A 26,211-nucleotide genomic window follows, 5' to 3' on the forward strand; every position below is an offset into this window, starting at 1 on the left:
AACATCAACCAAAATTTTGGTAAAAAAAAAAGAATTCTTTCCGTTTTTGAGTGAAAATTATTTTAGAAATCCAATTTTTCGCACACTTACCTACATAAATTAATTGTCTTAGTTAGTAAGTTTGAATATTTTGCAAGCTTTCAAAAATTCCTAAAAATAAAAAAAAAAACACATTCAAAATAGGTACCCATAAAAAATATGTGTTTTTCAAAAATTCATATTTCGAAGATAAGAAGCTTAAAAAAACCGTATGAGATGGTTAATTTTATTTCATTATCTTTGCATTGATATAAATCAATTTTCTGTAGATTTTGTGTAAATCTAAGTAACATATTGTACAAGAAACGTCTTTAAAATGAAAAATAATTTAAAAATGTAATTCAAATGATTCTGTTACGCATGTATTTTTACATTTTACATACTTTATTAATTATAAGAAAAATACAAATTCATTCTTCTTTCTTGAAAAGTTTCTGAATACTTTTAGAATTGCACTCTTGATTTATAACATCCTTTTCTTACTAAAGAACCCTTTTTGCAAAAATCCAAATACATACCTACATTTTTTTCCCCAAATTAGTTTCGCTACATATTTGTAAAATATATTCGCAAAACAAATTTGCCCAAATGAGCGAAAATAACAAGAGCGTGTCTAAATTTTTGTTGACTAAAAGGAGTTTCGGAAAAACAAAAAAAATCCTTTATGCAGAAGAAATCCTTCAGAGATAGGTACTTTTGAATATGTAAATTTTCAAAACATCAAACAAAAAATTCAACTAAATTCATCTTAATTTAATGGTCTTATCGAAATCCACACCTTGGTTAAAATATGCACAGATACACTATGGCATAGGCAATATACATAGGTCCTGTTAGTAAATCCAGTAAGGATCACACACAAAAGACTACCTGTTTGTGGCGCTATCCTACCGAGTTATCTCTTTGTTCGTCTATTTGCTAATGACCATCTTCTAAGATCCTTTTTGCATTGTTTTGTTACTATTGATTTATTGAACAAGATATGCATGAACTAAAAATTAAGTAAGTAGAGCAAATTGTTAAGGCGGTTGATAATATACAAAAAGTGATATGGGATAATCCTTTCAAAACCTTACTATGTTTAAAATATTTGAAAAAATAAAGAAAGAAATAAAGGAACAAAAATGGCAGAAGCTAGCGCCAGGATAAGAAGAAGAATATGTATAATATACCCTTAATCCTTGTTGTTCAAATTTGTGAGATATGAAAATTTGAAATACGTAAGAGTTTGAAGATACGATATTTCATTGATCTTGGAAAAAAGCGATTAACGTCAAAATGTTCCATTATAAGAAAAAAAAAAATGCATAAAACAAATGCGTGTTGTTAAGTAACCGAAATGAAAGGGACCATAATCATATCTTTTTACATTGCAAAATTCCAATATAACATTTTCCCTCAAAAGGCTGCGTCTCCGTCTCACACAGGTAAAATTTCCCAAAAACATGGCCAAATGATTTCTTGTTGGTTTTTAAATGATTTTTGTTAGAAAACATTAAAAATAGTTAATTTTTAAAGAAAAAATGATTTTCAACTATAAATTTATTGAAACAGATTCGACTTTAACATTCATATAATATAAAAATGATATTTTTGAATTTTAATGTTTTTTTTTATTTTTAAGAAGCATTAAAACATTTTTTTTTTTCAAAATAGTTATTTATTAAAAAAATAATTTTTTATAAATCATTTTTTGAAAAAAAAAAAAAATTTAAATATAATTTGGATGCCATATTAAAGAAATTACCAATCCACATCTAAAACCGAAATTTCAAATAAACTTTTAAAAAAAAACTTGATTTTTCAAAAAAAAATTTAAATTTTTTTTTAAATCCCAAAACTAGTTTTGTTTAAAATTTTATTTTTGCCTTAGGTATTTAAAATTCTATACATTAATGCTTTTTGACGAAAAATTTCGTTGAAATCAAATATAAGTAGTTTCGGAGAAAATCGGATTTGAAAAAGAACGGTTGTATGACAGGTATACCGTTAATAATGATTTTCAAAAAAAAAATTTTATTAGAAGATAGACCTTGTCTTATAACTTATACATATTTGAATTTTTTAAACAAATTCGTTGGAGCCGTTTTCGTTAGATACATTTCAACTTTACTAAAATCGGTATATGGCAAGTAGGGGAGAGTGGGGCATTTTTGAACAAAAAACCCTCTCGAGAGTCGCCACATACTAAGTTTGACTGACTGACGGACTTCCGGGACCCACTTTTTTTGCGTTCTCTATAATCGTAACGTCATAAAGAAAAATGTTATCTCAACTTTTTTTTTGTACGAATGCATAACTTCAGGGTGTCCCAAAAGTCAACGTCGAAACGAAAAAAAATCGCAGCCATATAAATATTTTGCGAGCTATGGGCATTCGAAAAAAAATCGAAAAAATAGTCACCCTGTGACGGTCTTTCATGTGCCGTGACTACAAATCTTAAGTTTTCTCAATTTTTTCTTTTGATACGGAACCTTGAATAACCCTGCTAACAAGTGCATTCAAAAATTTTAACTCAGCTGCATCAGTTTTAAAGCAAATTTCACTTTTTTGCCCAACTAAGTAAACACAAATTTTACATGACCCTAATTCAATAAGCCGTAGTGTAAAAAAAATGCACTACGATATTCCGGCAAGTTCCCTTAAAAGTTGGTGTGTTCAATTCAATAAAAATATTTTTCTTAAGAAATCCGACTGGATAACCCAAACCTCAACTCCGATTTGTCTGCTGGGTACCTGTTTGCCCAACACCAAGTCTATTAGTGCCAAAGTTAAAAAAATAAATCAATAAATGATTTAAGTTCCACAAATAATGAAATATGTAAATGCTATGTACTGTTAGTGTTTTATCGTTATCAACCGACTTTCAAAATAGAGGAGCTTATCAAAAGATTCATTTGTATTTTTTTTATGTTTGTTACCTCATAACTTTGGACTGGGTGAACCAATTTTGATATTTCTTTTAGTATTCGAAAGCTGGTGCCTGCTGGTGTAATCCAATTTCAATTTGGTCCAGTTCTGGCTATTAAATCTGTGATAAAACCATAAATCCAGGTTTTGATCCATTGAAGTCATTTCTATACGAAAGCAGATTCAAAAAGAGTAGTAGTTTCGCATCTTTTCTTCTTCTGTTAGAAATGCAAAAAATATTGGATTTAGCAGGTTTTCCTACAAAAACGAAAACAATGTTATGAATTGTTTACCAATAGATTTTTGTAAGTTCTTCTAAAAACAGGGTATTTCAGGAGCAATGTGTCAAGAAAATATTTATATGAGAGAGGTGGGGGGGGGGGTTGGTATTTCCCAGCCCTATAAACAGGACGGGCAATTTTCTTAAAAATTGACTTAATTTGGAAAAAAAAAATATTACAAATCAGCGGTCACACCTACTGTACAATGTTTGTTATCCAAAAACCTCGTCTATTTTCTTGTTTAAAACAAATTTTTAAAAATTAATTTTCAAAATCAAAATTTTGAAAAGAAAATTTTAAAAAAAATTAATGCAAAACGTTAATTCCCTTCGAGGAAAGAACAATAAAATATTTCCGGGTGGAAAATTGTCCATGTAAAACCCACAATAGGGCTAATTGATATTGATACCAAGAAGAGTATTCAATAATAACACGGTGTTACAAAAATGAGGTTTTAAAATATACGCGGGTTGAGACCTATCAGGTTTTGTAGAGCTAGTCGCACTGAATACGAAACGGTATTTGAAAATCCCCTAACACCACCAAAATCTGGAGTTACGGGCAAAAAACGGTTTTTTGGACCTTCACCCATTGAAAAAATTCTAGCTTCGACAATTTCTTACCCATTTTCTATTGTTTTACAGTTTCTGATAGAAGATAAATATAATTTTTTTTCGCCTATTTTTAACTTTGAAATCGATTATTTCAAAAACTATTGGTTATATTATATTGATTTAAAAATTAAAATCAAATGTACAATTTTGCCTTTCGGAAATGGTATCATTTATTACTGTAAGTGTTGCCGTTGTTTTTTAATATTTTTTTTTTTTAGAAAAATGCCCCTCCCACCTAAACGGCGAGAGATAGACCCCCCTCCCAAAGAAAAAAATGTTTGTATTGAGCTCCTCTACAAAAACCCGTTATCAAATCCTGGCGCCCAAGTTATCCTACCACGTGCCGAAACAACATTTTTGTTCTATACCTAAAAGTTCGAATTTCTGTATCTGGGTTGAAATCGAAAAATTTCAACTTATGACTTATAAGTGGAGTTGAACGAAAATTTTGATGTCAGACGATGCGCCTTCCTTAGACCTTTCAAACTGCATACCAAATTCAATTTTGCCCAAAAGTGGAGTTAGCAGGTTTACACTCTAAGCCGACGATATTCCAAAACATTTTTATCCTGATTCCTAATTTTTTTAACTGCACAATAAGGCTATTATTTTTTATAAACGTTGCTTAGGTTTAATCAACTGCTATAAATTTTGAAAATGTGTTTAAAAACCTTGTTTGCTGTTAACTAATAGCTGACAAAACTTGTGTCTAGTTTTAGATTTTGTTGACCTTGAATAGTGTGGTATTTATTTTTATTAAAAAAATATTATCAGTGTCGAAGTATCTAATAAATATCCCTATAAAAATTTAAGTAAGTAGAGGAAGGTGTCCCATATCTCGAAAAAAGTAACATTCAAACTTAAATGCTATATACTTTTCAAAGTTTTATATGTACGTATAATACTCTCACATTTTTTTGCTTTGCGAGTTAAAAAAAAAAATTTCTATATTTAAATTTTTTAATTTTCAAGACGTCTACAAATTTCACTGATCAAATTTACCCGCTCCTTTTCTCCTTTTCCATTTTCTTGGAACAAATGGTGCTTAATCCCCCCAGATCTTTCTACGAGTCATTTAAAACCTTGTTCATGTTGGTTGCTCGTCTCCTTACTGAAGTTTTTGCACCTTCGAATGTTTTGGATGTTTTTTCCAGATTTTCGGTGGAATCAAGGACTTTCCTCAGTACGGGACTTCCTCTCTGTAGATCGTTTTTATTAAGCAACCATTTTCAGTATATAAAAATGAAAATGTGAAAGTAGGTATGCCATTTTACCCGAGTACTAAGTAGACCATTTTGTCAACTTATTTCAATGAATTAATAAGAAATACTTGATGCATACATATCTAACTTCTTTTTCCAAAATACAATGTTTTTTATACTTTTTTTTTGCAAAAAAAAAATTTCACACAATTTTAACGAGTGTACTTTTTGAGGTAGTTTGAGACAGTTTGACCTGTCAAATTTCAAATAATGGCTTGAAGTTGCTAAAATTTCGTAAATGTCGATTTTGCCACATGAACTAATATCTAATTATGTTCGATTCTACGATTTCTAGCAAGGAGGTCATTTTACCTTGGGGTGCCATTTTAGGACACTTTCCCATAATTCTCATTTAGTAGTAAATCTTTAATTTATTGTTGGAATCTGTGTTAGATTATTTTCGACCTCGCATTTGATGCAGCCTTAAGCAGACACGACTAATATACCTACCTGACTTTTGTTTAAAGTACCCTTTCAAGCAAACAAGTCCGAACTCGGTCCGAATCCGCTCCGCTTCAGGCGGAGCTGAGTTTGACTTCGGCTCAGAAACGGGTTCGAAGGCGGCTCAAATTAGTATGGAAATTATAATCACCGCGGAGCCGATTTTATATGTATTATTTTTTTCACCACGATTTCTCCTTCGACTTTGTGTTCATACACAAAAAGTTGCAAGTGTGTGAGTGCAACCTCGTTTTTCTCGGTCGGAGGTCGGAGTGTCTTTTCTGAACTCCGTTTTCTTGCTTGAAGAGAGACGCTGCAAAATAATTCTGATTAGATTTGCGATTTGCCCCGCTATAACTACTATGTATTTATGTATTTGAGCATGTGAGATACATGTAGCTACAATAAATTCTAACCATTGCAGAATTTACGGCGACAGTAATTTTTTGCCTTAAAATATGCAATGGTTTATATTGAGAAAATTTGAAGAAAAAAAAAAATGTTGCTTGATTTTATGGAATTCTATTTCTGTTTAAAGGAATTTTCAAAAATATTTTTAACAAATAATTCCACTTTATTGGAAGGATAAGTCGTAACAGAATTCAGATTCAGTTTCCCAAAAGAAGATCATACATAATAACAAGGTGTTACAAAAATGAGGTTTCAAAATATACGCGGGCGGAGACCTATCAGGTTTTGTAGAGCTAGTCGCACTGAATACGAAACGGTATTTGAAAATCCCCTAACACCCCCAAAATCTGAAGTTACGGGCAAAAAACGGTTTTTTGGACCTTCACCCATTGAAAAAATTCTAGCTTCGACAATTTTTTACCCATTTTGATTTTTTTACAGTTTCTGATAGAAGATAAATATACCTTTTTAACAATGAATAGAACATGTAACTCGGTTATACTACTTAGAATTTATAAGATGTCAAAGTTCAAAAATTAAATTTTTTTTGTCATTTGCCCAACTTTGGCATCAATTTAAAGTATATGTTACCAAAACAATATGCTATTTAAAAAATATATTCTAAAACTATATCTATTTCCCAATTAATCGAGGTATTTTTTATGAAAATCACTTCAAAATTGGCTTAGAAAAAAAATTTTTCGATTTCAACCCAGATACAGAAATTCGAACTTTTAGGTATAGAACAAAAATGTTGTTTCAGGATAACTTGGGCGCCAGGATTTGATAACGGGTTTTTATAGAGGAGCTCAGTACAAACATTTTTTTCTTTGGAAGGGGGGTCTATCTCCCCCCGTTTAGGTGGGAGGGGCAGTTTTCTAAAAAAAAAATTATCAAAATAAAAAAAAAATTATTAAAAAACAACGGCAACACTTACAGTAATAAATGATACCATTTCCGAAAGGAAAAATTGTACATTTGATTCTTATTTTTAAATCAATATAATATAACCAATAGTTTTTGAAATAATCGATTTTATACTATTTTCGTCCAGACTGTGAATTTTAGTGAAAAAATTACTCACACAGAAAACTGCCTTAATTGATTTCTTATCGAACAGTGAAAACTATATGTTTCTATGTCTTCTAGTTTATGAGAAAATTGAAAAATTATTTTATCAGATTTTTCTTTTTTTTTCAAAATATTTTTTGTTTTTATTTTTCAATTTTCTCGAAAACTAGAAGACATAGAAACATATAGTTTTCAATGTTCGATAAGGAATCAATTGAGGCAGTTTTGTGTATAAATTTTTTTTTTATTAAAATTCACAGTCTATACAAAAATAGTATTAAATGAGTTTTTAAAATTTTTGTTTCGCCTATTTTTAACTTTGAAATCGATTATTTCAAAAACTATTGGTTATGTTAGCATGTAATTTAATTTTAATTTTATAATGGATACATCATCTGGAAAGATAGAAAAAAGTTTGTATTAGTAAAATTAATAATACTAGCCGACCCCGCACTCAAAATTCGAGTGCCAATTGTAACTTTTATTTATGCTCAAATAAGCACACTATATAAATCACTTTATTTACTACTAAGAATATGCAACACTTAATTTTATTCGAAATTCGAGAATGTCTTCGAAGGTTCTCGTCTTTGCTTTTAGAAGTTTTCACTTCCAGAAGGGAGAGGGCGTGGTTCAGCACATTTGTTTTTGTTTTTTTTTTCCTCAATTTTAATTTATTGTTTTTATCTATTTCGGTAAAAAAAAATAAATAAAGTATACATTCTGCACATCTAGATAAAATTTCCTATCGTTCCGTATATAATTTATTCCCCTTCGGTTTTTGTGGGCCACGTATTTTGTACCACAAAATAAGTGTTTGCCGTTTTATTATATGATGTACTATTTGGTTTAAAAAATTGAAATAGCTAGCTAGAAGGTTAAATTATCTTATACTTACCTTATTCTAATCGGCACCATTAGACTCTGGAGCTGAAAAACAAAAAAAAAAAAAAAAACAAAACAAAATTGAATAAGTTGGGGAAGGAGAAATGTTGATAATATTAAGTTAAAAAAAATTTAAATATTTAGAGAAATAAAATAAAATGCAACACTTACTAAATTCTATGTTTTGTTTTAGTTTGCAATGACAATTTCTAGTGTACTGGATTTGTTGAGAATCGCCTTTAATATTGTGTTGATTTTTCCCCCTTTGCCGGTCCAAAGTTGAAGATAACGTACGTGCCTAGTTATTTCTAAAAAACATCAAATTACGATTTTCAATTTTAAAATATGCACCTATAGAAAAAAAAATATATATATTGTAACGATGAATTACCGAACTACTTTTAAGATAAAAGTCTGAACACACTACCTGCTACAGTAAAGGTAGAAATGTGAACGGACCTTTAGTAATTAAGAAACTACCCTCTGAACGCATCCAAAGAAATTCCCTCGACTGCTGAATATCCCAAAATATCCCACTGGACTGGAAGTATGAAGCGCCCCCTCTTGGAAAGGAAGCTTCGAGAAGCAAAGACGAGAACCTTCGAAGACATTCTCGAATTCCGAATTTCAGGTATAAAAGGGCAGCGTGGACACCGACCGGATACAGTTTAATCTTGAAAGTGAAAGAGTACAGTACAAAGTGAAATAAAGTGTTGCGAATTGTTAGTAGTAAATAAAGTGATTTAAAAGTGTGTTTGTTTGAGCGAATAATAAAAGTAAATTGAGTTGAAATAAAGTGTGTTCTTATTTGAACGGAAATATAAGTGGAAATTAAATAAGTTTTATTGTGAACCCGGAATAAAACATTACATTGGTGTCAGAAAAGTGGAATAAAACTTATTTATTTGTGCGAATCAGATAATTTCGCGAATAAAATAAAAAGTGCGCGTGTGTTTTAACAATAAACAAAGTGTAAAACATTTTGAAATAAGTAAAAGTGCTCGCATTTTAAAAAGTTAAAATGGGTAAGACATTAAATCAGTTAAGTTTGACTGAGCTGAAGGCGGAATTAACTAAACGAGGTCTTCCTACTGCTGGATCGAAAAATGACCTCATTATTCGCCTGCAAGATTATTTAACCCAGAAAAGCGAAGATTTGGATACATTTCAATTCGAAGTTGAAATGGTAGAAGAACGAGTAAGTACTAGTTCCGATATGTCATCCATGATGGCTGTTCTCCTTGCAAAATTTGAAGAACAGAAAGATCAAATGGAACAGCAACGTAAAGAACAAATGGATGAACAGAAAAATCTTCTTGAACAAATTGAGACACAACGCAATGAACAAAGAGAACAAATGGAACAACAACGAACAGAGCAAAAGATTGAACAACAGAATCTTCTCGAAAAAATTGAGAAACAAAGTACCGAGCAAAAGAGTGAACAACAGAATCTTCTCGAAAAAATGGAGAAACATCTAGAAGAACATCGCGATGAGCAAAAGAATCTTCTAGAAGAACAGAAAAATCTTTTAGGAGGAAAGCTTGGTGATTTCGAGAAGAAGTTCACTGCTCTTGACGAGCGTGTTGAAGAAAACAAAGAAAAGCTGTTGGCAATGGACACAAAGTTCGAAGAGAAATTCCAAGACATTACTAAAGAGTTGGACAAGGTTCGAAAAATTAAGGCCCGAGAAAGTTCTGGTGAGTATTCAAAGAAGAAGGAAATGCATCCACCAACCTTTGATGGACAAAGTTCTTGGTCGATCTACAAGAAACAGTTTGAGGCAGCTGCCACAACAAATGGCTGGGATGACGAAGACAAATGTATAGCGCTGACTCTTGCTCTTAGAGGTCCTGCTGCTGAGTTGTTACAAACTTTACCACCAGAAAAGAATGGTAACTTTAACGCTCTTGTCCAGGTCATTGAAAAACGCTTTGGAGATGGCCATATGCAGGAAGTCTTCCGCGTCCAACTCAATACAAGAGTCCAGAAAAGAGGAGAAACTCTGCAACAACTCCAAGCAGATATTGAAAGGTTAGCTCATCTGGCATATCCGACAGCAGGAGACGACATTATCAATCAGTTTGCGACAGAAGCCTTTGTACGTGCTGTATCTGATATAAATCTTCAGCGAGCAATTCGAACAGCTGGAAAACGTTCCCTTCCTGAAGCATTAGCGTTTGCACTCACTATGGAAGCAGCAGAACAGGCTTCTCAAGGCGTTCATCGGGTAAGAGAAGTTACAGTGGAGGAATGCTCTTGTCAAAAACTCGCATTCCAAAGAAACCAGCGAGACGGAGCTGCTCGATGCTGGAACTGTAACAAGACAGGACATCTCCAGCGGCAGTGCAGATTGCCACCAAGAAGAAATGCTTGCCAGCACTGTGGAAACAGGAATATTGCCCAACAACAGGTAAGCGATACAACCAACACTCATCCTCAACTTGATTCCCATTCGGGAAACGAGTAAGAACCAACTTCGAGGGGCAGAAGCTGGTTTCTGGTATCGATGGCCCCAGAACCACAATTCAAGTCTCACAGACTAAACGAGACAACAAAAGTCTGACAGTAGAGGCAACCATAAACAATAACCAACACGTGGCTACAATTGACACAGGTGCCACCGCCTCTATTGTACGAAGAGACTTGGTAAAGATGACGTGGCTACATAACATCAACAGCTATCGTCTGAAGACCGCCACAGGAGAAGCAGCAAGAGTGTACGGAGAAGTTCGTCTTGAGATCCGTATAGCAGAACTAAAGTTTTTACATGTGTTTTTGGTGGCAGATATATGTGACGAGTGCATCATTGGAATCGACTTTATGAAGGAGCATGGAATCATTTTGGATATCGGTAATCAAGTCCTGAAATACAGAAATGTAGAGATTCCAATGGTCTATGGCAGCGAAAACTCAACAACAATTAGAACTGTCATCAAAGAAGACATGTGCCTGCCTCCTTCTTCAGAAGTTTTTGTGTGGACGAAGTTAAAGGGGAACTGTGGAAACCATCGATACCTCATGGTCGAACCAGAAGTTGAGCAGAGTTCCGAAAACATCATCATCGGGAAGACTCTTGTGGCACCAAAGAACAACATGGTACCTGTACGGATACTTAACATCAAACCGTACCCAATCAAGCTTAAGAAAGGAGAAGTTGTTGGGCAATGTGAATCTGTGTCCGCAATAACTAAGATCAATGAGATGGACATACAGATGACTATGAACTCTGAGAAACTAAAGACTCAAATTCTCAAATCAGACAACTTGAGTCAACATCAGCTTAATGTTGCTGGAAGGCTTCTTCATGAATATGCTGATATCTTCTCTTCACCCAGCGGGCAATACGGCCGAACACAACTGGTGCAGCACCGAATCGATACAGGAGACGCTAGGCCGATTCGTCAACCAGCAAGACGTCTCCCCTTGGCCAAACAAGGTGAAGTTGAAGAAATGATATCGACAATGAAGAAAGACGGGCTGATCGAAAATTCCAAAAGCCCTTGGGCATCACCGGTAGTTCTCGTCAAAAAGAAGGATGGAAGCACTCGATTTTGTGCCGACTACCGCAGACTGAATGATGTGACGAAGAAAGACAGCTACCCACTGCCAAGAATCAGCGATACTCTAGATGCAATGGAAGGAGCACAATGGTTTTCGACTTTGGACTTGAAGAGTGGCTACTGGCAGGTAGAAATCCATCCAGAAGATCGAGAAAAGACGGCTTTCTCCACAGGAAATGGTCTGTGGAAGTTCAATGTCATGCCGTTTGGGCTATGTAATGCCCCAGCTACTTTTGAGCGCTTAATGGAGTGCGTTTTAAATGGATTAACCTGGAAATCTTGCCTAGTCTATTTGGATGATGTCATCGTTTACGGGAAAACATTTGATGACCATTGTGAAAACCTAAAGGCTGTATTCCAGAGGCTACGAGAAGCACATCTTAAGTTAAATCCAAAGAAATGTGCACTTTTCAAGACCGAGGTTAAATATTTGGGGCATATCATCTCATCCCAAGGAGTAATGACTGATCCAGAAAAAGTTGACACTGTGAAGAATTGGCCAACCCCTCAGGACAAGCATCAACTTCGGAGTTTCCTCGGTCTGGCAACGTACTATCGACGGTTCGTGAAGGATTTTGCGAGAATCGCCAAAAGCTTGCACCAGCTTACGGAGAAGGGTCAACCCTTTAAATGGTCAGGTGAGTGTGAGAAAAGCTTTCAGGAACTGAAGCTACGGTTATGTGAAGCTCCTGTGTTGGCCTATCCGACTCCAGGCAAACAATTCATCATTGACGCAGCAAGTAATGTTGGAGTTGGTGCTGTTTTATCGCAAGTTCATGACGGAGAAGAAAAGGTCGTTGCCTATTTCAGCAAGGTACTCTCGAAACAAGAAAGAAACTATTGCGTGACCAGAAGGGAACTTCTAGCTCTGGTATTGGCAACAAAGCACTTCCATAAGTACATCTATGGACAGAAGTTCCTTCTTCGCACAGATCATGGTGCACTAAATTGGCTTTTGAACTTCAAAAATCCAGAGGGTCAAGTAGCAAGATGGATCGAGATACTCCAGACGTATCAATGTCAGATTCAACATCGAAGAGGAAAGCTACATTCAAATGCAGACGCATTATCTCGGCGCCCGTGCAAGCAAGACTGCAAGCATTGCACACGGCTAGAGGAAAAGGAAGTTGTCGCTGTAAGAAGAACGAGAGCTGATCCCATTTGCGGCTGGAGTAATGAAGAACTCAGGATGGCCCAACAGGAAGATTCGGACATCGAACCCATCCTTGCATGGAAGGAACATGAAGAGAAACCAGAATGGGCCGACATCTCCGACCGCAGCCCCAATCTCAAAGCATATTGGGCACAATGGGACTCACTTCATGTGCAAGAAGGGTTACTCAGGCGTAAGTGGGAATCCGCAGATGGTAAATCTTATGTAATGCAACTAATCATACCTCAGTCAAAGGTTAATGATGTTCTCCGAGAGATGCACGAGGGAACTTCTGGAGGCCATTTAGGCATCAACAAGACGCTGGAAAAGGTACGCCAGCAATTCTACTGGTTACGTATGAGAGAAGACGTTGAAAAGTGGTGCCGAAAATGTGATACTTGTGCCGCTAGCAAAGGACCAGCTAGAAAAATGCAAAGCAAGATGCATCAGTACAATGTGGGCACACCTTTTGAGAGGATTGCAATAGACGTGGCAGGTCCTTTTCCCGAAACCAACAAAGGAAACCGGTATATCCTCGTAGTGATGGATTACTTCAGCAAGTGGCCTGAGGCATTTGCCATCCCAAACCAGGAAACCAAAACAGTTGTGGATAAGATTGTCTTTCATTGGGTGAGCAGGTTCGGAGTACCCATGGAACTTCATTCCGACCAAGGAAGGAACTTCGAATCTAAGATTTTTCAAGAGGTTTGCTCACTCCTTGGCATCAAGAAGACGCGAACAACACCGCTTCATCCACAATCTGATGGGATGGTTGAGCGATTTAACAGGACACTTAAAGAACACCTGTCAAAAGTAGTCAACGATAATCAACGAGACTGGGATCGACATATTCCATTATTCTTGATGGCTTATAGAAGTGCAACACATAGTTCCACTGGACATACACCATCGGAAGTCCTTTTTGGTTCTACAATACGGCTGCCAAGTGAGATAAAATTCGGATGTGTTCCAAATGAGCCACAGGAAATGGATGAGTATGTTGATAACCTGAAAGAAACACTGGCTGACATTCACCAACGGACAAGGACAAATATAAAAGCGTCTAGTGACAGGATGAAAACAAGATATGACGCGCGAGCGACAGCAACAGGGTTTCAAGAAGGAGAACTTGTGTGGTTTTACAATCCCCACCGACAAAAGGGACTATCACCGAAGCTACAACAAAACTGGGAAGGCCCTTACACAGTAATAACCAGAATCAACGACGTGGTTTACCGTATACAGAGAGGGGTAAGAGGCAAATTAAAGGTAGTTCATTGTGACCGTTTACATCGTTATAATGGTGAAAGAAGCAATGGAGTTGTTCGGGACGAACAATCCTAAGAGGGGGGCAATGTAACGATGAATTACCGAACTACTTTTAAGATAAAAGTCTGAACACACTACCTGCTACAGTAATTAAGAAACTACCCTCTGAACGCATCCAAAGAAATTCCCTCGACTGCTGAATATCCCAAAATATCCCACTGGACTGGAAGTATGAAGCGCCCCCTCTTGGAAAGGAAGCTTCGAGAAGCAAAGACGAGAACCTTCGAAGACATTCTCGAATTCCGAATTTCAGGTATAAAAGGGCAGCGTGGACACCGACCGGATACAGTTTAATCTTGAAAGTGAAAGAGTACAGTACAAAGTGAAATAAAGTGTTGCGAATTGTTAGTAGTAAATAAAGTGATTTAAAAGTGTGTTTGTTTGAGCGAATAATAAAAGTAAATTGAGTTGAAATAAAGTGTGTTCTTATTTGAACGGAAATATAAGTGGAAATTAAATAAGTTTTATTGTGAACCCGGAATAAAACATTACAATATATAGGTATATAATATATAAAAGAAAGCAATTTTTAATATTATATGTTTTTATACTTATCTAAGTATAATATGGGAAAGAGGCAACGGGAACTAACAATATTTTACACTGTTGAAATGTACTTATACTCTTCATAATTGTCTAAGTGGTTAAAATTCTTAACACTGTTTATAATAAATATTGTCTTTTATTCACAAACTTTTATAACTTGTTTCGGCAACGACCGTTCACTTTGAATATCAGATTTTAAATTACATTTTCAAAGAATTCTTTCTAAGGCATAGATTCATAACAACAGTTATTATTTTTAGATTGATGAAAAAGTACATAGACTTTAAGAAAATATACTTAAAAACTCAAAAGGTAAGAAATTTTTCATAAATTATATGTATACTTTCATAAAATTTAATGCATTAATCCTTAAATTTTGGGAAAATATGAATTTCGAACTTAAAAAGTATGAACAGATTCTTAGATTTTAAGAATATGTTCTTAATATCGAATACAGGATAACGGTAAAATATTCGTTATTTTTTTGTTAATGAAAAAATACATACATTTTAAGAAAAAATACTTAAAAAACACAGAATTTATGAACTTCTTACAAATGTAATTTTGAAAATAGATTTTTTCAATTTTAGAAGGGAAAAAAAGTCAATTATAAAAATTATTTTAACTCTTAATAAAAAAAAAAGAATGCAAAATAATAGTGAATTTCGTTAATAAAGGTATGTACAGATTCTAAGATTCATCAAAAGATTCTTTCCAATTGGACCCAGAAGTTTATGAATTTATTCATAAACTTTCGTATTCGTTCTTAAAAAAAATTCATAAAAATATTTTCCATAGGAAAATTTTTATGAAAACTGATTCTTAAATTTTATGAATCTTTCTTAAAACTAAACTTTTTTTTTTATGAATTTGTGCTTAAATTTAATGAATTTTTCTTAAAAATGTACATATGAACGAGATTCATAGTTTTTAAGAATAATACTTTTTTCAGTGTAACTTCTTACCAATTGAACATTTACGCTATTTACTTTAATGATCGACAACACAAATTATACCTGGAACACATGACCGCCCTTTTTGCATGGATCGTGGAATGCAAGCTCATCATCAAAATGTGTACCTATACAAAAAAAAAAAAAAAAACAAAACAAAACAACCCCGCATGATGTCATGACAAATTGATTCAAATGATGACAATAAATTGGGCACTTTTGATGTTTTGTTCAGTGATTGCTCTGACGAACTTCTCAATTGGAATAAAGTCTTGTCTGAACCATTCAACTTGTTCATTTATTACAGCAAAAATAATAATTATTATTATAAAACTTACGAATATAGGAGGTAGATAACACACATATAAAATAAAAGAAAATGTGATCATTTAGTTTTGTAAAAATTTGTTATTATTTTTAAATTATTTTTTTTTTACAAAATACTGTAACGATAACTTAGTTTTAAGAAAAATTTCCCGAACAAGAACCTTCTAGATGACCAGAAAAACCTCATGAAAGCAAATGTCTAAGAGCAGCATACAGCAGATTTTGAGAGTGAAAGTATAACCGAAAATGGGTCATATGTATGTGTAGGTAATAGCGTCCTGATCAAGAATTCGAAAGTCTGGCAAGTTTATTTCACGGCATTCTATGGTTTATGGGGAGTTTTTTTGTGTCGAGTATATAACTACTTAAAATCATATAGAGCCGATAGAGGGCGATACCTTGATTGCAAAAAGTTCGGTCCCAGACGTTTTATTCGCGGCATTCACCCTACCAGACGTCATTGAAATTCTGAAATGCATTTTCTTTCCCCTTAAATATAACCATTTCGTGGTAACTCTTTAAAAATCACCACTACCCATTGATAGAAAATAAATTAGTGCCAGACATTTAACCACGGCATTACTCCTACCAGACGTCCTTGAAGAGTCCCGAAATAGCGATTTTCATACAATTCATTTCGGGTATTTTACTATCGAAAATAACTAAAAAAAAAAAAAACACAATTTTTTATTTTTGGATCCTTAAATTTTTTAGGCTGGTGTATAGCACTAGCACTGTATATAGTTAACAAATGGGTGCAAAAAAAAACTACATAATCGTCGGCAGGGGCGGATCCAGGATTTTTTTCTGGGGGGGGCACAAGGGACGGATTGGCAAAAAAAAAACAGCAATAACAGTTAGAAATAAAGTGAAGTACCATACGACTGACTAACAAGCAGAAAATTTTAACGACCCACAGTGGTCTAAAACCTGGCCAAAAATATTTAGGCACATTTCCCACATAAAATAGGTACCAAATGACCAAAAAGTTATTCGGAAGGAAAAATTTTCATTTTCTTGTTACAGTAAAAGCCACTTAAGTGCTAACCCTCTTACTTCTGGATTAGCCGGAAGAAAAAAAATATAAAAAATCAGAAAATGCACGTACAATTCTGTGCTATATTAAAGTTAGTAATCTATTCTTTATTTAATTTTTTGACTTAAGTTGTTTCACCAAATAGTTTTTGAGAAATTAAGTTTTAAAGATGAAATTTTGAAAAAAAAAAATGTTTACGTTTTTTAATTGATTTTGTATAAAATTTTGCAATATTATGGACATAATTATACCATTAGTTAATGACCTAGTAGTTTTTAGTCAAATACTAAAGACTTCATTCTAATAAATATACTCCAGTCAAAGCGTCATTTGACCTTGCGATGAGAGGCACTGTCTGTTTTTATTTCATGGATCGATGGGGGTATATTTAAAAGGCTTAAACCCAATTTCTCACCACCTGATCATTCTTTTTAGCGGAGTTATTCACAAAAATGCATTTTTTGGGATATTTTACTTCTAAGCTAATATCTTTGCTCCAGATTATCGTAGACCAAAAACTAAACATACATTCTCTTCCTTATAATATTTTCTATCGTTATATGTAATTTCATTGTATTTGAGTGAGTAAATATAAAATGGCAGCCATTTAAAGTCAAATTTCTGTTGTTAAAAAACACATTTTTGTCATTATTTCGAAAAAAGCTTATATCATGATTGACATTTTTCTAACCTATTTTGTAGCCCTGTTCATGTCCTGCATTTTACAGAAAAAATGAGCTCTTTATCACCAAAGATGGCCGAGCTATTGATAAATGAACGCATGCAAAACCGGTGCGAAAACACCCAAAAATATCGTTTTTTGGGAATAACTCGACTTCAGATTGTCCCACGGCAAAAAATAAAGCAATGAATTGTTCGTTACAACATTTTCTATCAATTTAGTGCACAATCTTTTTGTTGAAACAAATAAAAAATAAGTAATATTAAGTCAAAGTCGTTTTTTTGTTTAGCAAACTCTTGCCTTATTATTTTGCAAACGGTGCGAGTATTGGCTAAGAAAATAAAATATTATTGTAGTCCTTTAAATTATCTACAATTCAAAAAAAAATTTAGCTTTCTACGACCCACGGGAGCCGAGCTATTATAATTTTAAGAAAGCATTAATCCGTACGAAAATTCAAAAAAATTTCCCTTGTTTATGATTCGAATACTAGTTCTCAGTGAGAGGGGTTGTTTTCATTGTTTCTTGTTATAAGAGAATTTGTCTTATGTTTTTTCGTTGGTCATTTGGACCTTTTTTAAAAAATTAATTACTCGGCTCGTGTGGGTCGTAGAGAGTTAATTTTTTTTTTAAATTGTAGATAATTCAAAGGACTACAATAATATTTTATTTTCTTAGCCAATACTCGCACCGTTTGCAAAATAATAAGGCAAGAGTTTGCTAAACAAAAAAACGACTTTGACTTAATATTACTTATTTTTTATTTGTTTCAACAAAAAGATTGTGCACTAAATTGATAGAAAATGTTGTAACGAACAATTCATTGCTTTATTTTTTGCCGTGGGACAATCTGAAGTCGAGTTATTCCCAAAAAACGATATTTTTGGGTGTTTTCGCACCGGTTTTGCATGCGTTCATTTATCAATAGCTCGGCCATCTTTGGTGATAAAGAGCTCATTTTTTCTGTAAAATGCAGGACATGAACAGGGCTACAAAATAGGTTAGAAAAATGTCAATCATGATATAAGCTTTTTTCGAAATAATGACAAAAATGTGTTTTTTAACAACAGAAATTTGACTTTAAATGGCTGCCATTTTATATTTACTCACTCAAATACAATGAAATTACATATAACGATAGAAAATATTATAAGGAAGAGAATGTATGTTTAGTTTTTGGTCTACGATAATCTGGAGCAAAGATATTAGCTTAGAAGTAAAATATCCCAAAAAATGCATTTTTGTGAATAACTCCGCTAAAAAGAATGATCAGGTGGTGAGAAATTGGGTTTAAGCCTTTTAAATATACCCCCATCGATCCATGAAATAAAAACAGACAGTGCCTCTCATCGCAAGGTGAGGCCCTTTTTTCCGACGCTTTGACTGGAGTAATATAAAAGTTCCTCAGAATAACAAAAAAAAAACTGAATCATACTTTTTTGCCGGGAAACCCAGTTTTGTTTTTTTTAATTTGCATTAACCTTTTGTAACCCAAGGTCGTAAATTTAAAAATTAATAAGTCAATCGATTGGCCTTTATCTTTAATAAAACACGTATTTTTTAAAAATTCAATAAAGTCATTATTTACTTAGTTATTTCGATATTTTGGGAGTAAAAAAAAAGTTTAAATAATTTATTTTTATATAAAAATGCAAAAATTCAAGCAAAAAACTATCTAATATTAATTTTTAGGCACTTTCCTAAAATGCAAAAATAAAACCCCGTGGGGTTTACTAACAAAAACTATTTTTTTTCTGAATTTCGTAGTTTTTACACAAACTTGCTTATTTTCATAAAAAGCCCAACTTTCAACATTAACATTATTTATTAGAAATTTGAAGTACTATTTCGATAATATTAATTTAAAGCAATACTTAAAGATTATAATATTAGAAGCTTCAAAAGAAAAAAAAAATAGTTTGTAGAGCTTTTATGCAATCTTTTTCTGTTTGTTACAGAAATGTCACATGGGGCTACAAGGGGTTAAATTGTTTTATACCTCAAGAATATTGTGTTCAAATCAGTGGCGTAGATAGCTTTTTGCTAAGGGGGGGGGGATAGATCTAGTTCGCAAATTTTTTTTTAAGTTTTAATAATGCTTCTTTGTATTGTTTTTATTCTCTTTAAATTTGAGAAAGTTCTTTCGGTAGTTGACGTAGAAACCAGCAGTGTAGCTAATATTTTTAATAAAATATAAATACCAGGACAACTTTTTTCGGTGCAGATTTCGAGTGCTTTCAATGAGTTCATAGAGGAAGTATTTTTCCTTCTGATCAAATATCTTTTCTGAGTTTTTAATTCTTCACACAGAGAAAAATATGACCAGGACCACCTAAATACCAACAGATTTCCTTATTGAACTGTTTTGTGAAGAAACCTTATTAATATCAACAATTAATAAGGTTTTTCCATAGAGATTTCTTATTATTTTCATGTACAAAATCTTTCAAAATTTTTTGTAAAAATTTCATATTTTTTCCAACTTGGCACTAGAACAAAAATTGTGACCAATATTTCTATAGTAAGTTGGAATAGGTGATCCCGTACATTATCGTATTTTTTTTATTAAAAAAAACAAAACCGACTTACATGGATCAAAACTAATAGTACTGAACAGGCACCAGCTTTTCAATACCTACAAAAAAATTATCAAAATTGGTTCACTCGGTCCAAAGTTATGAGGAACACAAAAAAAAAAGTACAGACGAATTGAATAACTCCTCCTTTTTGGAAGTCGGTAAAACAATTAGGAAATCCCGATTGTTTAAATAATATTTCCTTCTTGGATGAAAACTATAAGGAAATCTTATTGTTTTTGTTCTATTTTATGTGGTCTAGTTTTTGGTAAAACTCAACAGTTTCATTAAATTTTTTAGCTGCTTTGTCTATTTCAGACGAACAATCCTTAGAAAAAACCGGAAACCCTTCTAGTGTGTTTTCATGGTTTATACATTTTTCTCCAAGGCCCATTACATAGAAATCGAGAAAAAGATTGAAAACAGTAACACGAAAATATTCTTTACTGTACTTTTGAACCGAAGGGTTCTTTTGGCGCTTCACTATTCTCTTATGTTTAACGCCTATGTCAAGGATTTCAGCTAATTTTTCCCATATACAAAAAACTTTCGAAAATGAGTCATCTCCTGCCCGTTTAATTTTTAGTTGATCCCTTAAATCTTTAGCGAGCTCCATTGCTTGGACCAAGTCTAAATTCACTCTTTGAAACACCGACTTAATGGCAACGAAAGTTGGTAAACCATATTTATAACCTTTAAGCTAATCAAGAACTCGAAATCAATGCGTTTTTTTTCAAAGTGCGCTTCTTCAACTTATTTATTCATGACTGTTTATACTGCACAATTATCGATCCCAATGGGGGGGGATATATCCCCCTGATCCCCCCCTATCTACGCCACTGGTTTAAATTGTGGGTCTCTTGGAGCCAAATTGACCAAGTTATGAGTATTTTAATACTTCCCTTAGGAACGTTTTAGTCTTTTAGTCCAGAGTTCAAAACTTTAAATCGTTATCCCCACAACTAATGTTTTCAACGCCGGTGCTCCTCATAACTTCAAAACTACTGCACCGATTCTTTTGAAATTTGGAACACTATTTTTTTTACATATTTTTAGAGGTATCCCTGGAGAAATGTTCTCAATAAAATAACATTTATAAAAATCTATAAGTAAGGGTCGGTTTTGAGGAGTTTTTTTCAAGGGGTCTTTATTTTCGGGGTGCAAACTTGGGCAAACTTCTGAAATGCAAGTTTGTTCTACATATGCAGCAGTTCTATAATATATATTGTTTATGCAATTTTGTGACTTGTTCCGCTATTTTAAAAACACTAACGTTAAAAAAAAACAACGAAAAAAGTGCAAATTTTTGAGGTGGAGCTTTTCACGGGAAAGGGATGCAACAATCAACAACATTCGCATTTTCAGCCAGAAATAGACAAGAGTTTCACTCAAGTTCTTTCTGTTATTATTCATATATTTTTAAAACTCTTATAGTTTGATTTCCTTTAAGTATGAACTTTAAGTTCTGGGGGGGGGGGGGGCACGTGCCCCCCCCCCCCCCCCCCCCCCCCCTGGATCCGCCTATGATCTTCGGCCTCAGAAGGAAGCCTCCTAACTCCCAAACTCAAAATTTTACAGGAGAGACGAAAGAGTAGAGAGACAACAGAGTAGTTGTAGAGTAGATAATTTTTCTTTTAATTACCGATTTTTAAAGTTATTTCAAAAATTGCCAAGTAAAGAATCAAAATTTTATTGATACGAATTTGAAGCCAAACTTTAGAACTTGGTAGGTACACTTTTACATCTCAGTACTTTTGGTGCCAGCATAATTTCAACATAGGAGAACTTGACTCTTTTTTAACAGTAATGTTTTTTGTTGTGATTTCACTACGTTTTGCAAGGTATGGCTGTAGAATTGAAAATCTCTATATTTTATGAAAACTCAGTGAAAATGGGAGGTTGCCACGCCCCCTACCCAAAATTCTCAAATTTTAAATTTTTTCCTTTGTATAAACTACCAACTCTACCATTATACCAAATTTCAAGATTCTACGATAATCAGAAGTGCTCTATAATATTTTGATGAAAATTAAGCGGAAATGGGCAGATGCCACGCCCCCTGAATTGAAAATCTCAAATTTTCGATTTTTCCCTTTGTATACACCACACGTCCTATCACCGTGTAAAATTTCAAGTTTCAGCGATAGCGGGAAGTTCTGCATAATTTTGATGATCTGTCAGTGAGTTAGTGAGTCAGTGAATTAATGAGTCAATTACGATTTTTGCGATTTTTGAAGCCCTATATTTATATATATCGTAAGATGCTGAAATTTTGTGAGGAGTTTGGTTTTGACCAGTTCAGCGAGTTTGAATTGTCTAGCATCTTTGGTGTGGAAGTAAGAGGGCCGGTCGAAAATGTCCTGAGTTGTTTCCTGTAAATAAGGGTGTAGTTCCAAAGTTGCTAGAGAACTTGGCTGGGCACTACCGTGTCCCTTGATATTATTTCATGTGAGGGTGGGACATGCTCCAAGAGCGATTCTATCCGCATGCTTTTGTCGTTAGCAACAGGACTTCGATATTTTTTGGATTAATGCAAAGTTAAATATTAAAAAAAAAAAAAAAATCACCGTCACGTTTCGAAGTTCATGAGGCGAAAATCCTTCGTCCAATGAGTTAAAACGATCTGAGAAGACTTCGATAATCCACCACCTACAGACCGCCCAGATTGGCCTTAGGATTCCTATAACCTATGGTCATAAGAGTGTTAAGGAAAGTGAAGGGAGGAAACATTAATTTTTTTGTAACGTATGCGATATGCGTGACAGTAAACTGGATGGAATTGGGCAGAATTCAACATTGACTTTCGAATTGAGAACACTTGTTAGTAGTAGTCCAAACTCACCACTGACATCTTCTTTACAATTTTCTTCCAAGACTAGATTTACTTATAGGTAGTTGAAATTTTATTAAATTAAAAAAAAAAAAAAAAAAAACAGAACTACATTTACTAATATTCAAAATTTTATTTTTATTCTCATTATCTGTGTTTTAGAGATATGTACATATATGTACATTAGAGTGACCGCAAGAAATCGATTTTCGAAATTTGGTCGGGGGAACCCCATAAAATGTTCCGCTTTTGCAGATTTTTAGATAGCCAAAATTTCAGCTCGATTGGATAACTCTAAATGGTGCAGACACTCGCTCAAAGTATCAAAAATCTCTGTTTTTTCACTGTTTTTCGAAGAAAATTAGCTCTAGCTCCCAAACAGATCGGGTTATTTTCACTTTTTATATATTAAATTAAAGGTAGTGTTGTTACACATAATTCAGATGCTAAATTTGTTTAGTTTTACTAAAAACGAAAAATATTGTCATCAACTTAAATTTTCAGTACTTACCTCAAAAAGAGCAGGAGTGCAAACTCGATTTAAAATTAAACTTTTTTTTTAAACTGTTTTATTTAAAAAAAACGAAACATTCAACTGAATTCTAAGGCTGTGTGTGAATTGCGTTAAATAGTTAGCACCGTGTAAAATTTTTGACACTATTGAGGTGAACAAAAAAATTTCAGCTGTATGGCTTATTGTTTAATATTTTTCTCTGCCTCTTTTCTGCTATGAAACTCCTTTTTAATAAAAAAAAAAAAAAAAAAAAACAAAACAAAACCATCTGCAAAAAAAATTTAACTCAAATTTAACCAGGTCCCAGAGCCCAGTAAATTTTTAACAGCTGAAAATTTTTTATTCACCTCAATAGTGTCAAAAATTTTACACTATGTTAACTATTTTACGCAATTCACACACGGCCTAAAAACAAAAAAAATAACATCGTGTTACATTTCTTATACATAATTAATGAAGTAAATACTAAAAAAAATGTAATCAAGAGATTTACAAAGTACCTACATAGTTTTGGAAGCATCAGGATACAATTTTCGGCACTCACTGACTACTTGAAGTACATATTGTTTTTGTTCCTCATCTTTAGTTAAAATGTTATTAAAATCGGTTATTAATTTTCTGTCATGTCATTTACGACTTTAAGTGATTGCACTTTTTAAAGCCTTCTTTAAAATGCGGGTTTTTGGGCCAAGGATTTGGAGGTTCTTTGAGAAAACTTGTGTCTATTTTCAATCGGCTGAAAAAGTTCAATCTTTCTTTGTTCACAATATTTTTTAACCCTGCTGTGACAAATTGTTCATCTTCATGTGACTGTAGCTTTGGATTTACTATTCTGTTGGTTTCCGTTTCACTGGTTTTCAAAATTATGTTGGCCGTTTCTAATTTTTCGCCATCTCGTAAAGTTAGGTCAAAGAACGCCAGACCTGCCAGCTCTGAACTCAAATACCATAAATGGTTTGAGAATTTAGCAAGAGCCTTCTCTGAAATATCTTTGTCTATCTTGCGGTATTCAATGCAATTACGCAAAAGATCAAGATCTTGTTTAGGAGCCAGATAAGCTCTTGGGGCACTAAACCAAGCAAAAGTTTTTTCTTGTTGAATGTAAGTTTGATTTTGCAACTACAAAGTCAATTGGATTTTGCCCTAGTGCTTCTATTGTACATAGCTATAATTATGCGAGAAGCATTTCTATCAGATGCCTTACATCGATCCAATAACATAGAAAGTTTCATTGTTAATAGCTCTTTCACCCCACGACTATACTTCATACTTTTGCTACCCGAGGGCCCAGAGATAGAGAAACATCCATTCTATCCCAATCCGCAGAATAAAACAGTTAAAAAAAGTTTAATTTTAAATCGAGTTTGCACTCCAGCTCTTTTTGAGGTAAGTACTAAAAATTTAAATTGATAACAATATTTTTCGTTTTTAGTAAAACTAAACAAATTTAGCATCTGAATTATGTGTAACAACACTACCTTTAATTTAATATATAAAAAGTGAAAATAACCCGATTTGTTTGGGAGCTAGAGCTAATTTTCTTCGGAAAACAGTGAAAAAACAGAGATTTTTGATATTTTGAGCGAGTGTCGGCACCATTTAGAGTTATCCAATCGAGCTGAAATTTTGGCTATCTAAAAATCTGCAAAGGCGGAACATTTTATGGGGTTCCCCCGAAAAAAATTCGACAAAAAATTTTTTTCTATGGGAGTTGCGGTCACTCTAATGTACCATCTTGCAACACAAATTAGTTATTAAATATATGCAGATTTACTTTCCACCAAGTCAACCAAGGATTCCACCTAATGAACCTACTAAACATTGGACCAATTCCATAATTGGTTCTGGTTGTTTTTTAAAATTAAAAACCCAAAATTCCTATACAAGTACGCACTTCCTTAAATTAAAAGTGGACTTAGAACAGAATATGATGAGACTTAGAACAATCAAGAATACTCGGGTCTCATTTTTGGTAAAAAGTGGATTTAGAACAATTTTGTTTAACGCCGACGATATATACCCCCTGTTTTACATACCTTGGTAAGTTACTTAGATATTTACTAGTTTTAACACTTCTGTACTGTAAGTAACTGAGGGCTACTTTTCTAAAATATGCAAGATATTTTAGATAAATGACGATTTCCCTTAGTTGTTCCAAATCCGTAAATTGCTTGCTTTAACTTGCTTTCAATGAAGGAGGAAAATAATTTTGATAATACGTGGTTTCTTTCTTAGATATTTTTGATATATCAACAAAAAAACATGCTGGAATTACCCAAGCAACCATTTTCGAATTTGCAAATGCAAACATTTGGATAGCAAACGAAGTTTATACCTTTTGTTTGCAAAGTCGAAAAATATTTACACATGTGCTTGTAGCTGTTACGCAAATTCATAGCACCCAATTTCCATCTATAAAAGGGAGAATTTTGGTGGAAAAAAGTATCAGTTTCTTCTTTTCTGTCGAACTTAACAAAACTAAAAATGTACAAGTACGCTTTAGCCCTTTTGGTTGCCATCATTGGACTTGCATCACTCATTGACGCCAAGCCAGAACCTCAGCCAGAACCACAACCAGAACCAATTTTGAGTTTGGTCAATGATTTACTAGGAACAGTAACTGGACTTCTTGGTGGACTTGGTGGAAAGTAAATCTGCATATATTTAATAATTAATTTGTGTTGCAGGATGTACATATATGTACGTATCTCTAAAACACAGATAATGAGAATAAAAATAAAATTTTAAATATATGTAACTTGGTACGATGTTTTACTTATTTATTTAA

Source organism: Episyrphus balteatus, chromosome 1 (genome assembly GCF_945859705.1).
Source record: "Episyrphus balteatus chromosome 1, idEpiBalt1.1, whole genome shotgun sequence".
NCBI lineage: Eukaryota > Metazoa > Arthropoda > Insecta > Diptera > Syrphidae > Episyrphus > Episyrphus balteatus.